Genomic DNA, 17,284 nt, shown 5'->3' with positions numbered 1-17,284 from the left:
AACCTCATCTCAAGATAACAGGCAAACCATCTACTTTACTCCTCCTAAGACCTCATACTCTCTAGCTTCCTAGTCAACTCTTGTCATGCTTGCCTCCATAGCCTCTCCCACCTCCTGTAGCTCCCTAATCCAACCTATGTGGCTATCCTCTACTCTGTCTGCCTATAGGAGATATGTCTGTAGCTAGCAATTGAATTTGCTTTCTCGATTAACTCATCCCCACACAGCTACACAGCTACACAACTATTACCTTGTTTGTATGATTTCCATTTCTATCAAGATTGTAAGCTCTCATGAGCAGGGCCCTCTAACCCCCTGGCCTTGAATTGTACAGAAACTGTACTGTCTCCTTTTACTATTCCATAACATTGTGCAAACTGTTAGCGCTATATAAATCTTGTAAAGTATTATAATAGAACAGAGAACAAGATACTACAATTTAGTTGACCCATGTGCAAGGTCTGATAAATATAAAAAATACAGTTTACTAAAGGTTTAAAATAAAGCATAGACATTCCCCATAGACATTTTTTTTTTATGGATTACTGTGGCATTTTCATGTTCAATATAACATAAACATTTGTTCTTTTGTTATACCCTTTTTCTAGATTGAGATGTTTATTAGTGATATTTGAGTCCATTAGTGTTTTCTTGGAATGAAAAAAAATATATATATAAAAATAGTGTTGCATACTTGACTCTGTAAAGCCCTGTACACACCCTCGGTTTTCTCTGCGGTAAAAAGTCCACAGAGAAAACCGAGGGGAAAGCCGAGAACCCGGCAGGAAAACTGCCATGGAGCTTTGGACATGAATCCCGGCTGTGTGTATGCTCCATCATCACTGCCTCGCAGTGTTTACCATAGGAAAGTAGTAGATCTGGCAAAAAAAAAAATGCCAGGAATCCCGACGGGAAAATAGAGAACAGGTTCTCTATTTTCCCGTCGGGATTCCTGGCTGTTTTCCTGATGGGAAAATTACGAGGAAGCTTACACACGTCCGGTTTTCCCGGACAAAAGCTCTGTTGACAGTTTTCCTGCTGGAAAAAACGGTCGTGTGTACGAGGCTTAAAGCGGAGGTTCATCCAAAAGTGAACCTCTGCTTTTCGGAACCCTCCCCCCCTCCGGTGTCACATTTGATACCTTTCAGGGGGAGGGGGCGCAGATCCCTGTAAAAAACAGGTATTTGCACCACTTCTGGGTATAGACTTCCACGGGAGTCCGGCCTCTCCGTGCCCCCCCCCTGTTGTGTTCTGGGAAACACTCAGCTCCCAGAACACAACGGGGACCAGTGGAAACTGCACAGCGCGACTCACGCATGCACAGTAGGGAACCGGCAGTGAAGCCGCAGCGCTTTACTTCCCGATTCCCTTAACGAGGATGGCTGCGGGGGAGGCCGAGAGCCGAGCTGCCGCTCAGCTTTGACTTCCAATGTCGCAGGCCACTTGGACAGGTAAGTGTTAACTTTCAAAAGTCAGCAGCTGCTGTATTTGTAGCTGTTGGCTTTAAAAAAAAACTATTTTCCAGGTGAACCCCTGCTTTAAACATGACCTTGCACAGAGTGGTGTCCTTGAAAATAATCCAACAAGATCTAACAACCCCTATTGGGGTTTAAGAGGGAACAGGTACCTTTCTATTCACAGTTTAAATATCAATATATTTATTAGGAAAAATCCACTTTTTCAGTAATAATGTTATAAATATACTGCATAATAATATAGTCATACGAGTGCAATATACACCCTTGGTGTAACAATATATTGATTTTTTTTTTTTGCTTTCCAATTTCATGCTTCTTAAGGATGAAAATACTGACAATGCCACTTTGTAGAAATCACTTTAAAGCAACCGATATATAGAAAAGGTGGAGCAGTAAAGTTAATGTATATTCAAGTAATTGCATACAAAGCAAGCAAGCAGAAATGGCATGATTTATTTCATAGGTGATCATTTACAACCATTTATAGAAGTATCATTTACAACCAGAGTCCTCTATTGCAATTCTCGCAATTACTTAGTCCACTTTTTAACAGGTCACATGCAAGGACAATGTAATTTGCCAATGCCGATTGCTATGGTTCTGGATGACTCAATTTCTTATATGTTTTAGAGATTTAAAAAATAAATTCTCATGCTTCCTAACATCAATATTTCATAAGTAAGACTACCATTTTAAAATTGTAATAATATTTCAGTTCTTGCATAAGACCTTAAATTATTGGTTATCTTTAAGGAAGAGTTCACCGTAAAGACCCAAACTGCCTCATCCCACTCTAAGCAACATAAATCTCCATACTAACCCATACATTAGTGACCAGTCAACGCAGACTGAATAAAACCACTACAGCCTGTGAAGAGAGTATACATATAACTTACTAGTTATCCTCCTGCCTCACAAGAAAACATAAAGAATCTGAAGATGGTAGTCAAGTTCTTAAATTTTGAAGAGGAAACTTACATATAACTTTGGCTGGCTGTAATCTTGGATCTAATGGTCACTATATCACTATGTTCTTTTCACTGAACTCAGCACAATAGCACTTGTGGTTTCTTTATTGATCTAGGCTATATACATATATCAAACCTAACAAGTTCATAACATTGAAATATAATCATGTTTTATTTTTATAAATGCTTTATGTTTATGAATCTTGAATTTCAAAGTCCACAGTATATTAACAGATGAAGGGAAAGTGAATCTTACATAAGAAAAACAACAATTTTATGTGACTTTAACCCTGACCTGTCTGGTGTGTTCCTTGGCCTTCATGATGCTGTTTGTTAACTAAGGTTCTCTAACAAACCTATGAGGGCTTCACAGAACAGCTGTATTGATAGTGAGATTAACTTACTCACAGGTGGACTTAGGTGACTTCTGAAGGCAATTGGTTCTACTAGATATTAGTTAGGGGTATCAGAGTAAAGGGGGCTGAATACAAATGCATGCCACACTTTTCAGATATTTATTTGTATTAAAAAAAAAAAAAAAAAAACATTTATCATTTTCATTCCACTTCACAATTATGTGCCACTTTGTGTTGGTATATCACATAAAATCCCAATAAAATACAAAATGTGTAAAGAGGTTATGAATACTTTTTCAAGGCAATGTACATGTGCCCACAGTATTACTGTGACTAGCAATGGTAATTTGTTATGTTTATTCATTTTCAATAAAGCTGTGGCCTTACCTTTTTCCACTTTAATCAGCCTCTGTGTCATTTTTGAGCAAGTTATGGTTTTTAGTTGGCTGTGACTGAGCCTATGCTTTTAAGCATTTAAGAGAACAGCTGACTAGACGTAATTGTTAAAATATTGTGTGCTCCTATAAGAATGGTTGTACACTAAGAGCAGGGATGGACTGGCCATTGGGACTACAGGGAGTTTCCCGGTGGGCCGATGGCTCAGTGGGCCGGCTTCAGTGTCTCCCCTCCCCTCTGTCTCTCCCTTCCCACAGCGCTTACCACCTCTCCCTCCCCGCAGCGGTCACCTGGGGGGGAACAGAGAAGCAAGGGGAGGAGCAGGGGGGACAATAGAGGAGCATGGGGGAGGGGACAGACAGCTGACTCAACAGCTATGGCCTGGGAGTTTCTCACTTCTGCCTAATCTTGTCCCATAAGGGGGGGCACTGAACTGATTCTTTGCCCCGGGTGAAATAATGTCTAGCTTCCCCACTGGTACTGCCTATAAGAGTACCAGTGCCAGCCGTTCTACTCTAATAAAGTAGAATGGCTAGTGGCTAGTAAAGGGGGAGAGGGGGCTTGGGTGGCCGGGGGGGGGGGGGTTGTCCGGCCGCCATGGGAGAGACCTGTCAAAGTGGGCCAGTCTGGATAAAGTCCAGGGCCAAATTTTTGTCCCAGTCCAGCCCTGACTGAGAGATATAATTGTGTTGCCTAGAGCAGTGTTTCCCAACTCCAGTCCTCAAGGCACACCAACAGGTCATGTTTTCAGGATTTCCCTCAGATGAAACGGCTGTGGTAATTACTAAGGCAGTGAAACTGATCAAATTACATGTGCAAAATAATGGAAAGCCTGAAAACATGACCTGTTGGTGTGCCTTGAGGACTGGAGTTGGGAAACACTGGCCTAGAGTGTCCTGTTATCATTGCAGAGGTTTGTGGGCCTAAGGTAGCTTGCAGTGAATTCTCAAGGGCACTTAAGTCTGTCAAAGGCAAAAGATGTGCCAATTAGATAACATGCTTGTAAAGGTAGAAGATTTTTTACTAATTAGGTGATATAATAGGTTCATTTTTTTTTAAATAACAAACATGTCATACTTACCTCCACTGTGCAGTTAGTTTTGCACAGAGTGGCCCCAATCTTCCTCTTCTGGGATGCCATGGCAGCTCTCGCGGCTCCTCCCCACATTAGATAACCCCTTCTGGGAAGCTCTCTCCCAACGAGGTTACCTTGCGGGCGCGCTGCCAAGTCATTCATTCGGCATCATTGGATTTGATTGACAGCAGCAGGAGCCAATAGCTGCGTTGCTATCAATCTATCCAATAAAGAGCCAATCTGCCATGGGGAGAATGACGCGGGACTGTGCCCTCGGAAATTCAGAGCTCAGGTAAGTAAAATGGGGGGGCTGGGGGGGCCGGACAGTGCAAGGTGCTTTTTCACCTTTATGCATAGGATGCATTAAGGTGAAAACACATGAGGGTTTACAACACCTTTAATGCATTCTCTGCATTAAAGTAAAAAACCTTCAGTCTGTCCAGCATCCCCACAGACTTTTCTGAACCCGATCTCAATCCAGCGCTGTGCAAAAAAGAGGGGTAGATTTATAGCAGCGTGAGCCACTGGCTCTTGCTGCTGTGAATTAAATCCTGTGACAAGGGAGTGAGGGAGGGGCGAGCTACACTGTTTGGGTCTATAGACTCACACAGCGTTGTTCAGGATTGATCCTGCAAGTGTGCCACAATAGGAAACCGCTTACTATGGTGGCACACTTAGAAGAGGAGGAGCCAGGAGTGCTGTCAGGGGACCTGTGAAGAGGAGAATTGGGGCCGCTCTGTGCAATACAATTGCACAGAGCAGGAAAGTATAACATCTTTGTTATTTTAGAAGAATACAATTATTTGACTTTACAATCAATTTAAGTATCTGTGCTCTAACCTGCAAGTGACCAAGCTGTATTCCTGATGACATTATCTTGTGTCCATCCCTATATCTGTTGTGTGTTTCCTGGGGAAAGAGGGCATATTACATTTCCAAATGGCTGCAGCAAAGTGTTAATCTACCTGTGAGAGTAAATTATGATATTATCTGTGAGTGTAGGAATAAAGGACAAAAACAGCAAGTTTTATGATCAGCGAGAATAGGATAATATAACTTGAGAAAAACTAAATATTGTTCATTATTACAAAGCAAAGAGTAGGATTCTGACAAACCAATTCATAAGTGTACACAGCGGTAAGAAAACCACCAGGAACATGAAACTGACCACAGCTACCAGCAGGCATTGCATTGGGAGAAAATGTCAGAACAAAGTTGCGGCCATACACATTATACCCAAGAATAGCAACAGAGAGAAATAATGCAAAAGCTGCACTTGACAAGTTAGGGAAGAATACATGTCAAGAGGTGGCAGCTATTGTGTATTTGGATGAATAAGCCGACACACCACAGTCTGTGCCCCTGAATGAATGGGATAAACAGCGGGGCACAGCAAACAGAACAAGTCTCAGGTATCCTGGTGTGTTCTCTATTTACTTATAACATTCTCCTGAGATATTCGGGCACAGACCTAAACATTACCAGTGCTATGTGCTCACTCAGTAAGCATAGTTACCAGAGATTGGTGGAAGTCTATAATAAATATACACACTCAGTAAAAACACGTTGAAGTTCCATCTCTGAAAATCTACCTTTTCTTAATGACAAAAAAAATCTTAGAAAACACAAATTTTGCAACTTTATCTAACCAGGAGATTATAGCACTATTAACAATTATTATAGTATATAAGTATAGTATTATAATAATCGTACATGTCATTTTTGTGTTATTTATTTTGTATTTTGTTATGCATTTTTTATATATATATATATATGTTGCCTTTATACCAAAGAAAATTCAAAAAGTCAGGATAAATATTACTATGTACAATGCACAGCAGCCTTCCACACCAAAAGCTCACACAACTGTGTCTGTCCACTGTTCCATAACATGATATTATCTGCAGTAGATAACACACTGCACATTTAACATAAACAAAGCAATGTCAGTTAAAATGCTCCCGGAGCTGCCACAGGTCAAACCCTGGTACAGAATTTCATTAACTTTCCTACATCCATACATCCCAAAGCAAAAGCACTGTAAATAACTACAGTCTATCCACATCGTAAGTAAAATGGAGATATAGGTTGATGTGTTTACAATTATTACTGAGCTCAGAAGAGCACAAACAATGAACTTCTTTTATTTGGTCTATTTTGGTCTGGTGATTATATCTGTCTTATAAGTATAAATAAATACCCATTGATCATGCCAGACATCCAGTGAGCACCTAACTCCCTGTGCAATGTTCTGTGTACTACATAAAATCTTATCCTTTTGCTATTTAGATGAGGAGAGGGCAAAGTGTTCTGTCATCCAAATTAAGAGGAAGCAGCTTAGGGCACCAATACTGCTTCTCCATGGAAAAAAAAACAGTACAGTCAGTGAGTGTTATCACCCTAGGGCATGAACAAATAAGAAGCTGCAATATATTACATTTTTGTTCTTGGGTTTAGATACACTTTAAAGGGGTTGTAAAGACAAAAATATTTTCCTCTTAAATTAAAGTGTGACAGTAGCTGATAAAGTAAAAAGTAATGTTTTGCATTATAACTAGTTTGATACCTGTTGAAATCGAGCTGTTTTATTCACCTCCGTCACTCCTGAATCATTATTCTCACTGACTTCTTGGTTTGCGGTGCGCATTCATTCTTGCTACATCACGGCCTAATGGGAACTACAGTTCCCATTAGGCTTAGCCTCCATGCCTGTGAGGGATAAGAGAGCATCTTCACGCAGGTCTGTAGTCATAGGGAGGGGGTGAGCACATTCTGCTTTCCACCATGCAAAACAGCTCAGATGCTGGTGGAAAGCAAGAAGAGGAGAGACAGGAAATGGCATTTTCAATCCTGGATTACTGTATTTTGGAGGTCAAAAGGAAAAACGAGGTAAGTGATATTTAAATGCTCTAGCTTACAGCAATCAATTGATCTAATAAAAAATGAACCTTTAGTGTTCCTTTAACTTAGGATGGTATACATCAAGTCAACAAGTAGGATTTGAGGAGTAAAAGTTGAACATTGCATTCTATATGTACATATTTAAGTGACATTGAATGGGACCATATTGGCTTTCTAGAGCACTATAGGTCTGAAGATTCTTTACTGTCTCAATCCAAAGCTTTGTTATTTCAAAGGCTCTTGGTGCACCTCCTGTCTTGATAAGTATAAGACGGATGCTCATTTTACCCCCTTGTTAAAAGACTGCATAAAAATAAACTATGTTTCTCTTTTTAATAAAAGACAATTGAAATGAAACTGTATAAAAATATTGTAGGATTGTCAGTCCAGGACCATGCCTCTTTTAGATGCCGCAGTGGGTGGGAAGAAGATATTGGGGATATAGAATGGGACCTGTGGGATATGGCTCTTGAATCCATTCCTGCGGTATCTGTCTTGGCGTCTCATAAATTGTCACAACTATTTATTTTACATAGGGCCTATTGAACATCAGTGCAGATACACAGGTGGGGAGGAAGGGATTCCCCCATGTGCCCAAAGTACAAAATACATCAGGGGGATTTCATACATTTAATTTGAAGACGTTCAAAGCTTCATCGGTACTGGGAGGAAGTTTCTCAGTGTATCACTAGACTAGCCCATGTGCCTGTTCCTTTGGACCCCCTGGTGTATTTGCTTGGGGTTTTGATGGTGAAAAGTTCCCGAAAGGAATGTACTATATGATAACTAGATTGATGTCTCTAGCTAGAAAGCTTATTGCACAATATTGGATGGCACCCGCGGTCCCCACAGGGGGAAGCAATGGATCACCTATGATAACTCCCTACTTTTTAGAGAAAGGGTGGCCTATAGTCACAGGAAGGCAGTGGGTAAATTCAATCTTATATGGCAACCTTGGCTGGGGGATCCCAGCCTTGCGCCATCACAATTGGTAATGGATAGACTTTTTATGTAGAGATCTTTTGCTGTGGTGAGGGGGGGGGTAGAGAAGTGGGAAACTACAGCTTGAATGTGTAAATGGTCGTGCACTAGACCTGGGAGAATTTGGTGGTTAAATAAATGAATTAGGCTGTTTAGACACGACAGGTCTTGTGTGTGCTGGCAGTGGGGGTGGGGGTAAAAATAAAAACGTAGAGTTGCATCGTATATGGTTACTATTTATATTATATGGACTTATGTTCTAACATGTTTTTTACTTGCAATGTTTTGTAAGAATATTGTAGGATAAATTAATAAGGTTTGGATATGCTGTCTGCAGTGTAAGGAAAAGTATGAAAAAGATAGCGGGTAGCTCAGTAAAAATACCCAGATTAGGATCCCAAAAGCTAAACAGTTTAATTATTTTTGAGTTGTGTTGTCCAGTATTTGTAGACACGCGCGACTAACCTCTTGCCGACCAGCAGCTACAGTTATACCGTGGCAAGCTGTCTTGGCTGCGTGAATCGCTGTAGGCCCATTGGCCTGTGGGGGAGCCAATTAGTGGGTCCAGCGGACTCCATGTCCGCCGGCCGCACGCAATCGTTTCTCGAAGAGACAGAACAGGTCTGTCGAAGTAAACAAGGCAGACCTCCGTTCTGACAGGTGATGACACTGAGATCATGCCTTTCTGCATCATCCCAGGCAGCCCATCCTCCATACAGTTAGTAAACACACCCATGGAACACAGTTAACCCCTTGCTCGCCACTGATGTCAAACCCTTACCTGCCAGTGTCATTAGTACAATGTCAGTGCATATTTTTAGCACTGATCACTGTAATAATGTCACTGGTTTCCAAAAAAGTGTCAAAAATATCAGTTAGGCAATGTCACAGTCCCACTGAAAAACACTGATCACCTCCATTACTAGTAAAAAAAAAACAATAATAAAAAAAATGCCTTAAATCTATCCCCTATTTTGTAGACGCTATAACTTTTGAACAAACCAATATACGCTTATTGTTTTTTTTTTTTACCAAAAATATTTGGCATAAGGCCTAAATTGATGAACTAATTATATATTTTTTATATTTTTATTGAATATGTTTTACAGAAGAAAGTAACTTTTTTTTCCACAATTGACGTTATTTTCTTGTTTATAGTGAAAAAAATAAAAAACGTAGAGGTGATAAAATACCACCAAAAGAAAGATCTATTTGTGGGGAAAAAAGGACCTCAATTTTACTTGGGTGCAATTGACAGGTAAAGTAACGCAGTGCTGTATCGCAAGAAAATAGCTTGGTTATTAAGGGTGTAAATACTTTTAGTCCTTAAGTGATTAAATAACCTCTTCTTTCTTACAAAACATTCAACAGGACATGATATATTAAATAATAATAGATTTTAGTGAGTACTTTTTTACTGTTAGTTTTATCCAAGTTGATTTTAACGTGCCTTCACATCTTACTAGTTTTCTCTGCCATTTTGAGGATTGATTACATACACAGATTTGTAAATGCCCTCTTTTGGCTTTCTATCTTAGGCTATGCAATCTGAATTATTGCTGAATGATTGCTGAGATCCTTCAAGTACAGGCTAAGCAAACTAAATGCAGTTGAGGCTGTCCATGGACTTGGAATAAGATAAGAAGAAGATACAGTAAAAGGAGCAATAAGGCTCATTGACCGGGAAATGCTATTCTGCATATTTGAAATGATAAAAATAGATTCTCCCATATAAATATATACATGCCATGCATATGTGGTTTTTGAAATATAAACAAACATCAATAAGAGAGAGAGATACAATCAGAGAAAAAGCTCTTCTCTCTCTTTTTGTCTTCTATATTTGTACAGCATATATGTATATATATCCAGATCAAATATTTAAGCATTACATAACATTATAAAAACAAGGCTGTTGCAGGGGTCACTTAACATTCCTGTCACAGAAAAATTGGAGAGTCTGATTATGTCTTCAGAATATTTTATCATAAGACAAGTTACGTGCATTAGGCTACACTATATTGGCAGTGTACAATGGGCTTCATGTAAAAATGTATGACAAATAGTGTCTGTAAGACCCATAGAAAATTGAAGAGAGAATGTGACTGAATGGTAAAAGCAAATTAGACAGCCCTTCTCTCAACCACTTTCATACACAAAACCTAGATGTAATAAGGGAAGAGTGATTGCCTTTGGTGAGTTAACCGAAAAGAACATGCATAAGTTGCATTTAAAAGAAATATTACCAGTTTGCCCAAGCTCTGTTTCGAACTGAAAAACATATGAGCAAATAATAAAAAAAAAACAATAGGTAGATTGGCTTTTGACTTTTGAGCACACTAAAAATGTTCAAATCGCAAAGATAGGTATATGAGACAATGCAGATATGAAAAATAGATAACTTTATGCAAGCTTACTTAATTGAAGTTCACCATTTTGCACAAAGGTGTTTTATGAAGGTAACAAATAGTAATATGGTAGTCACTGGTTATTTTTATATCTAATTTTATAGTTTACTATATAAAAGAAAGGCCATGCATAGGACACTATTTTTCCTGAAGGGACATTGGAGGTTATTTATGAAAGGCAAATCCACTTTACACTACAAGTGCAAACTACAAGTGCAAAGTGCACTTAAAATTGCATTGAAAGTGCAGTCACTGAAAATCTGAAGGATAGATCTGAAAAGAGGGGAAGCTCTGCTGATTTTATTATCCAATCATGTGCAAGCTAAAATGCTGTTTTTTTTTTTTTTCCTTGCATGTCCCCCTTGTTTTTTTATTTTCCTTGCATGTCCCCTTTGGATCTACAGCGATTGCACTTCCAAGTGCACTTTCAGTGTACTTTGCACTTGTAGTTTTTACTTAACATAGTCTATCATAGAACATGGATTTTCTCTGAACCATCACTTTTCACAAGCAAGGGATACACCCACTGGGCATTCTTTACGTTTCACCCAAGGGAACCATCATTGGACACTCTTTCTTTACAGGACAGGGGCACTGTCAGTGGACTCTCTCTTTGTATTACAGGACAAGGTCACTCACACTGAACTCACGTTTTGCCCTAAAGGACAGTTGCACCCTCACTAGATTCTCTCTTTGCATTACAGATATGGAAATCGGACACTGGGCTATGTTTCTACCTTAGAAGACTGGGGCAAACTTACTGGTCTTTCTCTTTCTGCCTTATTGGATATGAGGACTATCAGAAGACTTTCTATTTGCATTAAAGGGCAGTGACATTCACGCTGGACTCTCTCTACCCTCAAAGACAGGGGTGTTCACACTGGACTCCCCTCTATCCTAGGGAACAGGGGTGCTCACACTTCACTCTCTCTGTCTCTCGCTGTGTTACATGAAAGTTACACTCTTACTGGACTCCCTCTTTGCATTGCAGGACAGGGCATAGGATAGGGGAACTCTCACTGAAGTATTTTGCTGCCTTACAACTCACTTAAACTTCCCTCTCTCTTTGTATTACAGGATGGGGCACTCACACTGGATTCTTATGCTGCCCTAAAGGAAAGGGGTTCACTCTAACTGGATGCCCTCTCTGCCTTAGAGGATAGGGGCACCCACACTGGACTATCCCTCTGCCCTAAAGAACAGGCACATTCTAACTTGACTTTTTCTGCCTTAGAGGATAAAGGCACCCACATTGGACTCTCAGTCTGCCTTAAAGGATGGGGGCATTCTAACTGGACTTTCTCTCTGCCTTAGAGGATGGGGCACCCCCACTGGACCCTCTCTCTGCCCTATAGGACAGGAGCATTCTACCTGGACTCTCGTTCTCTCTCTCTCTCACTCACTACCTTAGAGGATAGGGGCACCCACGGTGGACTCTCTCTCTCTCTGCCCTAAAGGACTGGGGCACTCTAACTGGACTCTCTCTGCCTTAGAGAACAGAAGTACCCACACTGGACTATCATTCTGCCTTAAGGGACAGTGGTACTCTAACTGGTCTCTCTCTTTGCATTACAAGACAGGAGCACTCTCACTGGACTCTACCTTTGCATTACAGGACAGGGGTACCCACACTCGCTATCTTAAAGGACAGGAAAACTCTAACTTCACTCTCTTTATGACTTAGAGGGCATGGACAAGCACACTGAATTCTCCTTGAATTACAGAACAGGTACACTATCATTGGACTCTCTCCCTCTGCCTTACATGATAGAAGCACCTTTACTCTCACAAAGGGCGGGGACACTATCACTGTGCCCTCTCTTTCTCTCTGCAGAAAGTAGTAAAGACCCTGATTTTCTGCTAATTAACAAAATGGAGCTACAGTCTTTTAGTCTCCTGTGTAAGCAAACTGGAAAATGTAAAAGCATTCCAGTGGGAAAGTTTCAGGCACTACTATGTGTTAGCGTTGCTACCAAGTAAAAAATACAGTAATAGCCTGTGAGTTTCCATTGTAAGCCAATGGGTAATGCAGAGGCACTCAGGTCTGTAGGCAAAATGTCCCTTGTGCCTGCAAATTTAAACAGAGCATGGAAAAGAAACAAAGAGCCCTTTTAGCAATGCAACAGTATTCTGTTTCCTTCCCTCCAATGCTTTAGCTGATGTTGAATTAAGAAAATTCTTATCTTATTGCATCCCTCACCTTCTATGCAATGCAAAACGTGTGCAATTCATCCAGTCGAATAGCTGCTGCAGATGGGAAAGTTCTCTCTTAGGTCAGATGGTATGCTAGGGATTATAGGGATTATGAACAACAAGTGCACTTATGCCAGTAACATTTTGGTGGAACAGATTACACATTAGCTACAGGCACCTGTCGTCAATGAAGTAACAGTACTGCCCCAAATTCTTGCACAATAATGGCTGCTGAAAATATCAGTATGTTTTTGAATGAAGACAGGAAATCAGAACACCCAGAAAAATAGCATTAACAAAGGCATGTCATTCAAACTCCATGTAACCAGTTGACTTGTTTCCACTTTGCAGAACAGTATGAGTTCTGCAAGGACATTAGACTGCCCATGGACCTTATTTTATTTAAACCTTCTGTGTTCACGTCAACTTTTAGGGGTCACACACAGAGACACATGCTCAAGGGCACCCATGAGAAATGTTAAACTACAGATGCTGACTACTGCCAAAATCCATGTGAGAGGATGGGGTCACATCCTGAGAGGTATTATAAATACAGGGACAGCAGGATCAAACAAAAGACAGTTGCTGAAATCTGCATTCACAATAAACAAAGCACAAGAGGAAGTAATAACTCTGATACTTCTCTGAATCCATGGCCATACAGAGCCTTTCAGCTCAGCTCATTATTTTTGCGCATTTAAGATTGTGCACATTAGACATCAGGAAAGCATGAAACCCACTTTTTATACAAAAAAAGCACAGTGCTTTAGACCATGTTAGCTGATCATCCCTAGAAATGGTCAGTATATACTGCCCCAAGAGCAGGGTGCATGCAATAACAACTGTACACGGACACAGTACAAAAATTGGCTGCTTCATTATTTCACTTGTTACAGAACTGTCTCTCCCACTATGGTCAATTGCCTTGACTATAACACCAAGAAGCATATTAGGTGACAATACCAGCTCTGAATATAAGCACATCTTGCTGAAGACATACCTTCATTATGAGCTGAGTGTGTGAGTATGAGCTTTTATATTCACATGTCCAATTGTCCCATTCACATTAAATCTCAATGATCTAGCAAGACTGATTGCATTTCACAATACTGGCTCTAGTTAATGCTTTTTAAGCATTGTAATAACGTCCACTACACTGTCTCTGGCACAACTGGATACAATGTGCAGTGTGTCTTTCCAGACTACACATACAAAGCTTGGAACTGACATGTTACAGAGCATAACAGTCTCACCCAGATGCTTGTATTGCTTGCCTGGCAAACTAAAATAAACAGGGTAGACCAAGTTCCCTTTGAATAATATATTATATATAAATATGTGATTTGGAAGATATTACAGTTTGAACTTGTCAACATTGCCCAAATGAATTCCCATAGAAACGATTTTATTTTAAATACAGTATATATACAAAAAAATAAATACAAGTTTAAAGCCAATCAAAAAACATTTCTTAAGAGGACTTACTAAAGTCCAAAATGGTTGCTCTTTGTAACACCTAACTGAATAAGCCTAATTGCCTTTCTGATACTATTTTAGCACTTGTGTCTGTTCTAAAACAAATTTTGAATACCTGACATCATTTTATTAAAGAACGAAGAAAAGTTATGTGTGGTTGTCCATAGCAACATATCACAGGTTAAGCATTTAATTATTGTGGAAAAATCATAATCGTTATTGATTGCTATTGAAGAATCAGATGAAAAAGATCACTATTCAGCATGGATTGCTGGATTTTAAAGCCAATAAATTACCAAGAGGGTGGGTTTTGAAATGCCTGCCCTCTTCCACTGTAGATTTAAATGCACATAGGTTTGAGACCACATCATGGTGTCCTAACCATCATTGCCAAAATTGCATGCTTGCAAATTTGGACATGGATATGTTCTTAAAAGTTTTACCATTATATGACAACACCGTGTTGCTTTTTCTCTTACTCAATATATGTATCATAAGCCAATATGTTGGACAGAACATTCAATGCAAATAGAACAAACAGTATAATGTGCAAAGTGTAGTAACCCATAGAAACCAATCAAAAGACATCTCAGCAGAAAACTCAAATCTTATAGGTTGCTAGGGATGACTGAAGTTTGAAAACTATTTTTTTGCTTTCTACGCTTTTATATTTAATAAGCCAAATAACTGAATGCACAAGGAAGTGTTGCTGATATACCTTTTTTATTCACCTACGTTATTGTTTAGACATTTCAGAATTTCCTATCTCTCTTTTTCTTGCTCTCGCTCTCTCCTAATGTCACAAGGGTATCCTTGGATTTTGTTATATCACTGATATTTGACAGGGGGAGACTAATCATATGCAGGTATCTGAAGTAAACCCATTTGGACTGATGTCACGGTGTGATCATCCAAACATTTGTTCTCGAGGCTTCCCACAAAGGACTATTTTCAAACCATGAGACACACAAACAATTGCTTTACCATGAACTGCCAATTTTAATGGAAATCCCTTTCTCTTTGAAAGATACCTCCACTGAACCCGGCTTCACCCTCCCTTGTGTCCCCACAGCAAGAAGCCTACAAATTGTTACCTGACAAATCCCTCTCCATGCTTGATGATAGTAATTTTTGGCTTTGTGATTTAACTGTACAACCTGAATGGTCATGGCAGGCTTTAGCATATAATCACATAGAGGTCATTTGCCTTCTGTAATTTTATAGACTGCATGGTGCTGGAACAGAACAGAGCTGGAGCTGCCCTTGCATAGGGTCTCTGCCATATGGCTTTATACGATGCAAAGAGCCTGCAGAAGATTGGCTCAGGAACAAATCACATTTTACTGCTAGCCTCTGCATAGAGCTTTTTAACTTTGGCATCTTATCAGAAAGAAGAGCAAATCAGCACCAGAGAGAGAGAGAGAGTAGAAGCCCAATGGAAGTCACTACTGGGAACTTAGTACAGCAATGCTGCAGCCTTAGAGACCAGCTCTTTCTCAGCCTAAGCGTCCTTGGGCATGTAATTGTGAAGTTACTATCGCTGTTTTGAAAACAATGCCTCCAATCATCAAAATGAATGCAAACAGTTACAAACCAGAGGCTGCACAGCATGAAAGCACTCGGTACAGCTAAAGCACTGCGTGGTTATTTAAGTGATGTCAACAGAGGATAAGTGAAATGCAGGTTATAATTCAATCTCAAATAAAAGTTTTCCATTATACGCAATGCGCGTTGCCTTGAACATGCAGAGATTGACATGTTTTTTCCATATATTGCTTTCTGATTATTGTGAAAGTACCAGGTTATAATATAAGTCATCACACACACATCATATATGATGATTATATATGCATTACAGTTATGTATAATTATTGGAAAATTTGTTTGAAAATATGAACTCCTGAATCTCTTTGATACCTACTACATGGCTCTATAAATATTATGGGCAGGTGGCAATGAGTCAATTACAACCACTCCCACACACGTATGTGTACACACGCATACACAGTGACAGTCACACATGAACATGCACACATACACACACGCTAACCCAAACACACACACACACACACACACACACAGGCACACTGGACCATCTTTATTCAAATTTTTCAAATGATCAAAACATTCCCTATAACTGTTGTTCCAATAATATTTCAGGATGACATTAAAAGGTACAGCATGCAGAGTAGATGCAAATACATGTCAGTAACAGCCAATACAGTTTTTTTTTCCTTTAAAAAAGTATATTGACAGTTTCATACATCGCCTTTCCTTTACATCCTTAACGTTCTGCATATGTAATAATTACAAGTAGATCAGTCATAAATCATAAAACTGGCCTCTAACTATACCTGTCCCAAGCACCTAACTGGTAGAAACCCTGCTCCTATACACACCCTTCATGGTCTCCATTTCCCCCAATATAATTACCTGAATATTTGTTTTGGATACAGTTGGTATTGCCAATCTCCCCGCAGCTCTTCTCACAGCCATGAAAAAATTGATGGCAGGTTTGCAAAGAAAAACACCACTGTGTTTTTTTTTCCCTTTGGTCTTTTCAAGTCACATAAGGACTTCTTCCCTTAAATCCCAGACAACGATCTCAATGCCACGTTAGACTTATAGCATGCAAAATGTACCTGTGCCTGCAGCCAAGATGAACATACAGTGCAGATTCCCATACAGAACATCTTTCTCTGCTGTCACAAGCAGAACTATGTATCTTTGTTAGAACATCAGGTGGTAACTGGATTTCAAAAAAATAAATTAAAAAAAAATATATAATAAAATAATAAATAAATGAATACATTTAAAAAAATCTATCTTTTCAAAATGAGTGCAATAGGAGGGAGAAGGGGATATGACTTGATGACTTGCTCCAGTTCTGGATTTCATGGCTTATCAGTTTGCTTTTCAAAGCTGTAGTTTGCTGTAGTTTGAAGTGACAGGCTGAGCAAGCAAAGGAAGGCTTACAGATTTGGTGAGGGGAGCTGATGCTTGTGCCTCTACTGCATGCTTCTGCTTAAAACTCTACATATGTATTATGAAA

The sequence above is a fragment of the Rana temporaria genome, chromosome 4, assembly GCF_905171775.1.
Source record: "Rana temporaria chromosome 4, aRanTem1.1, whole genome shotgun sequence".
In the NCBI taxonomy this organism is placed as follows: domain Eukaryota; kingdom Metazoa; phylum Chordata; class Amphibia; order Anura; family Ranidae; genus Rana; species Rana temporaria.
The sequence above is the reverse complement of the archived record's forward strand: the minus strand, read 5'-3'. Positions refer to the sequence as shown.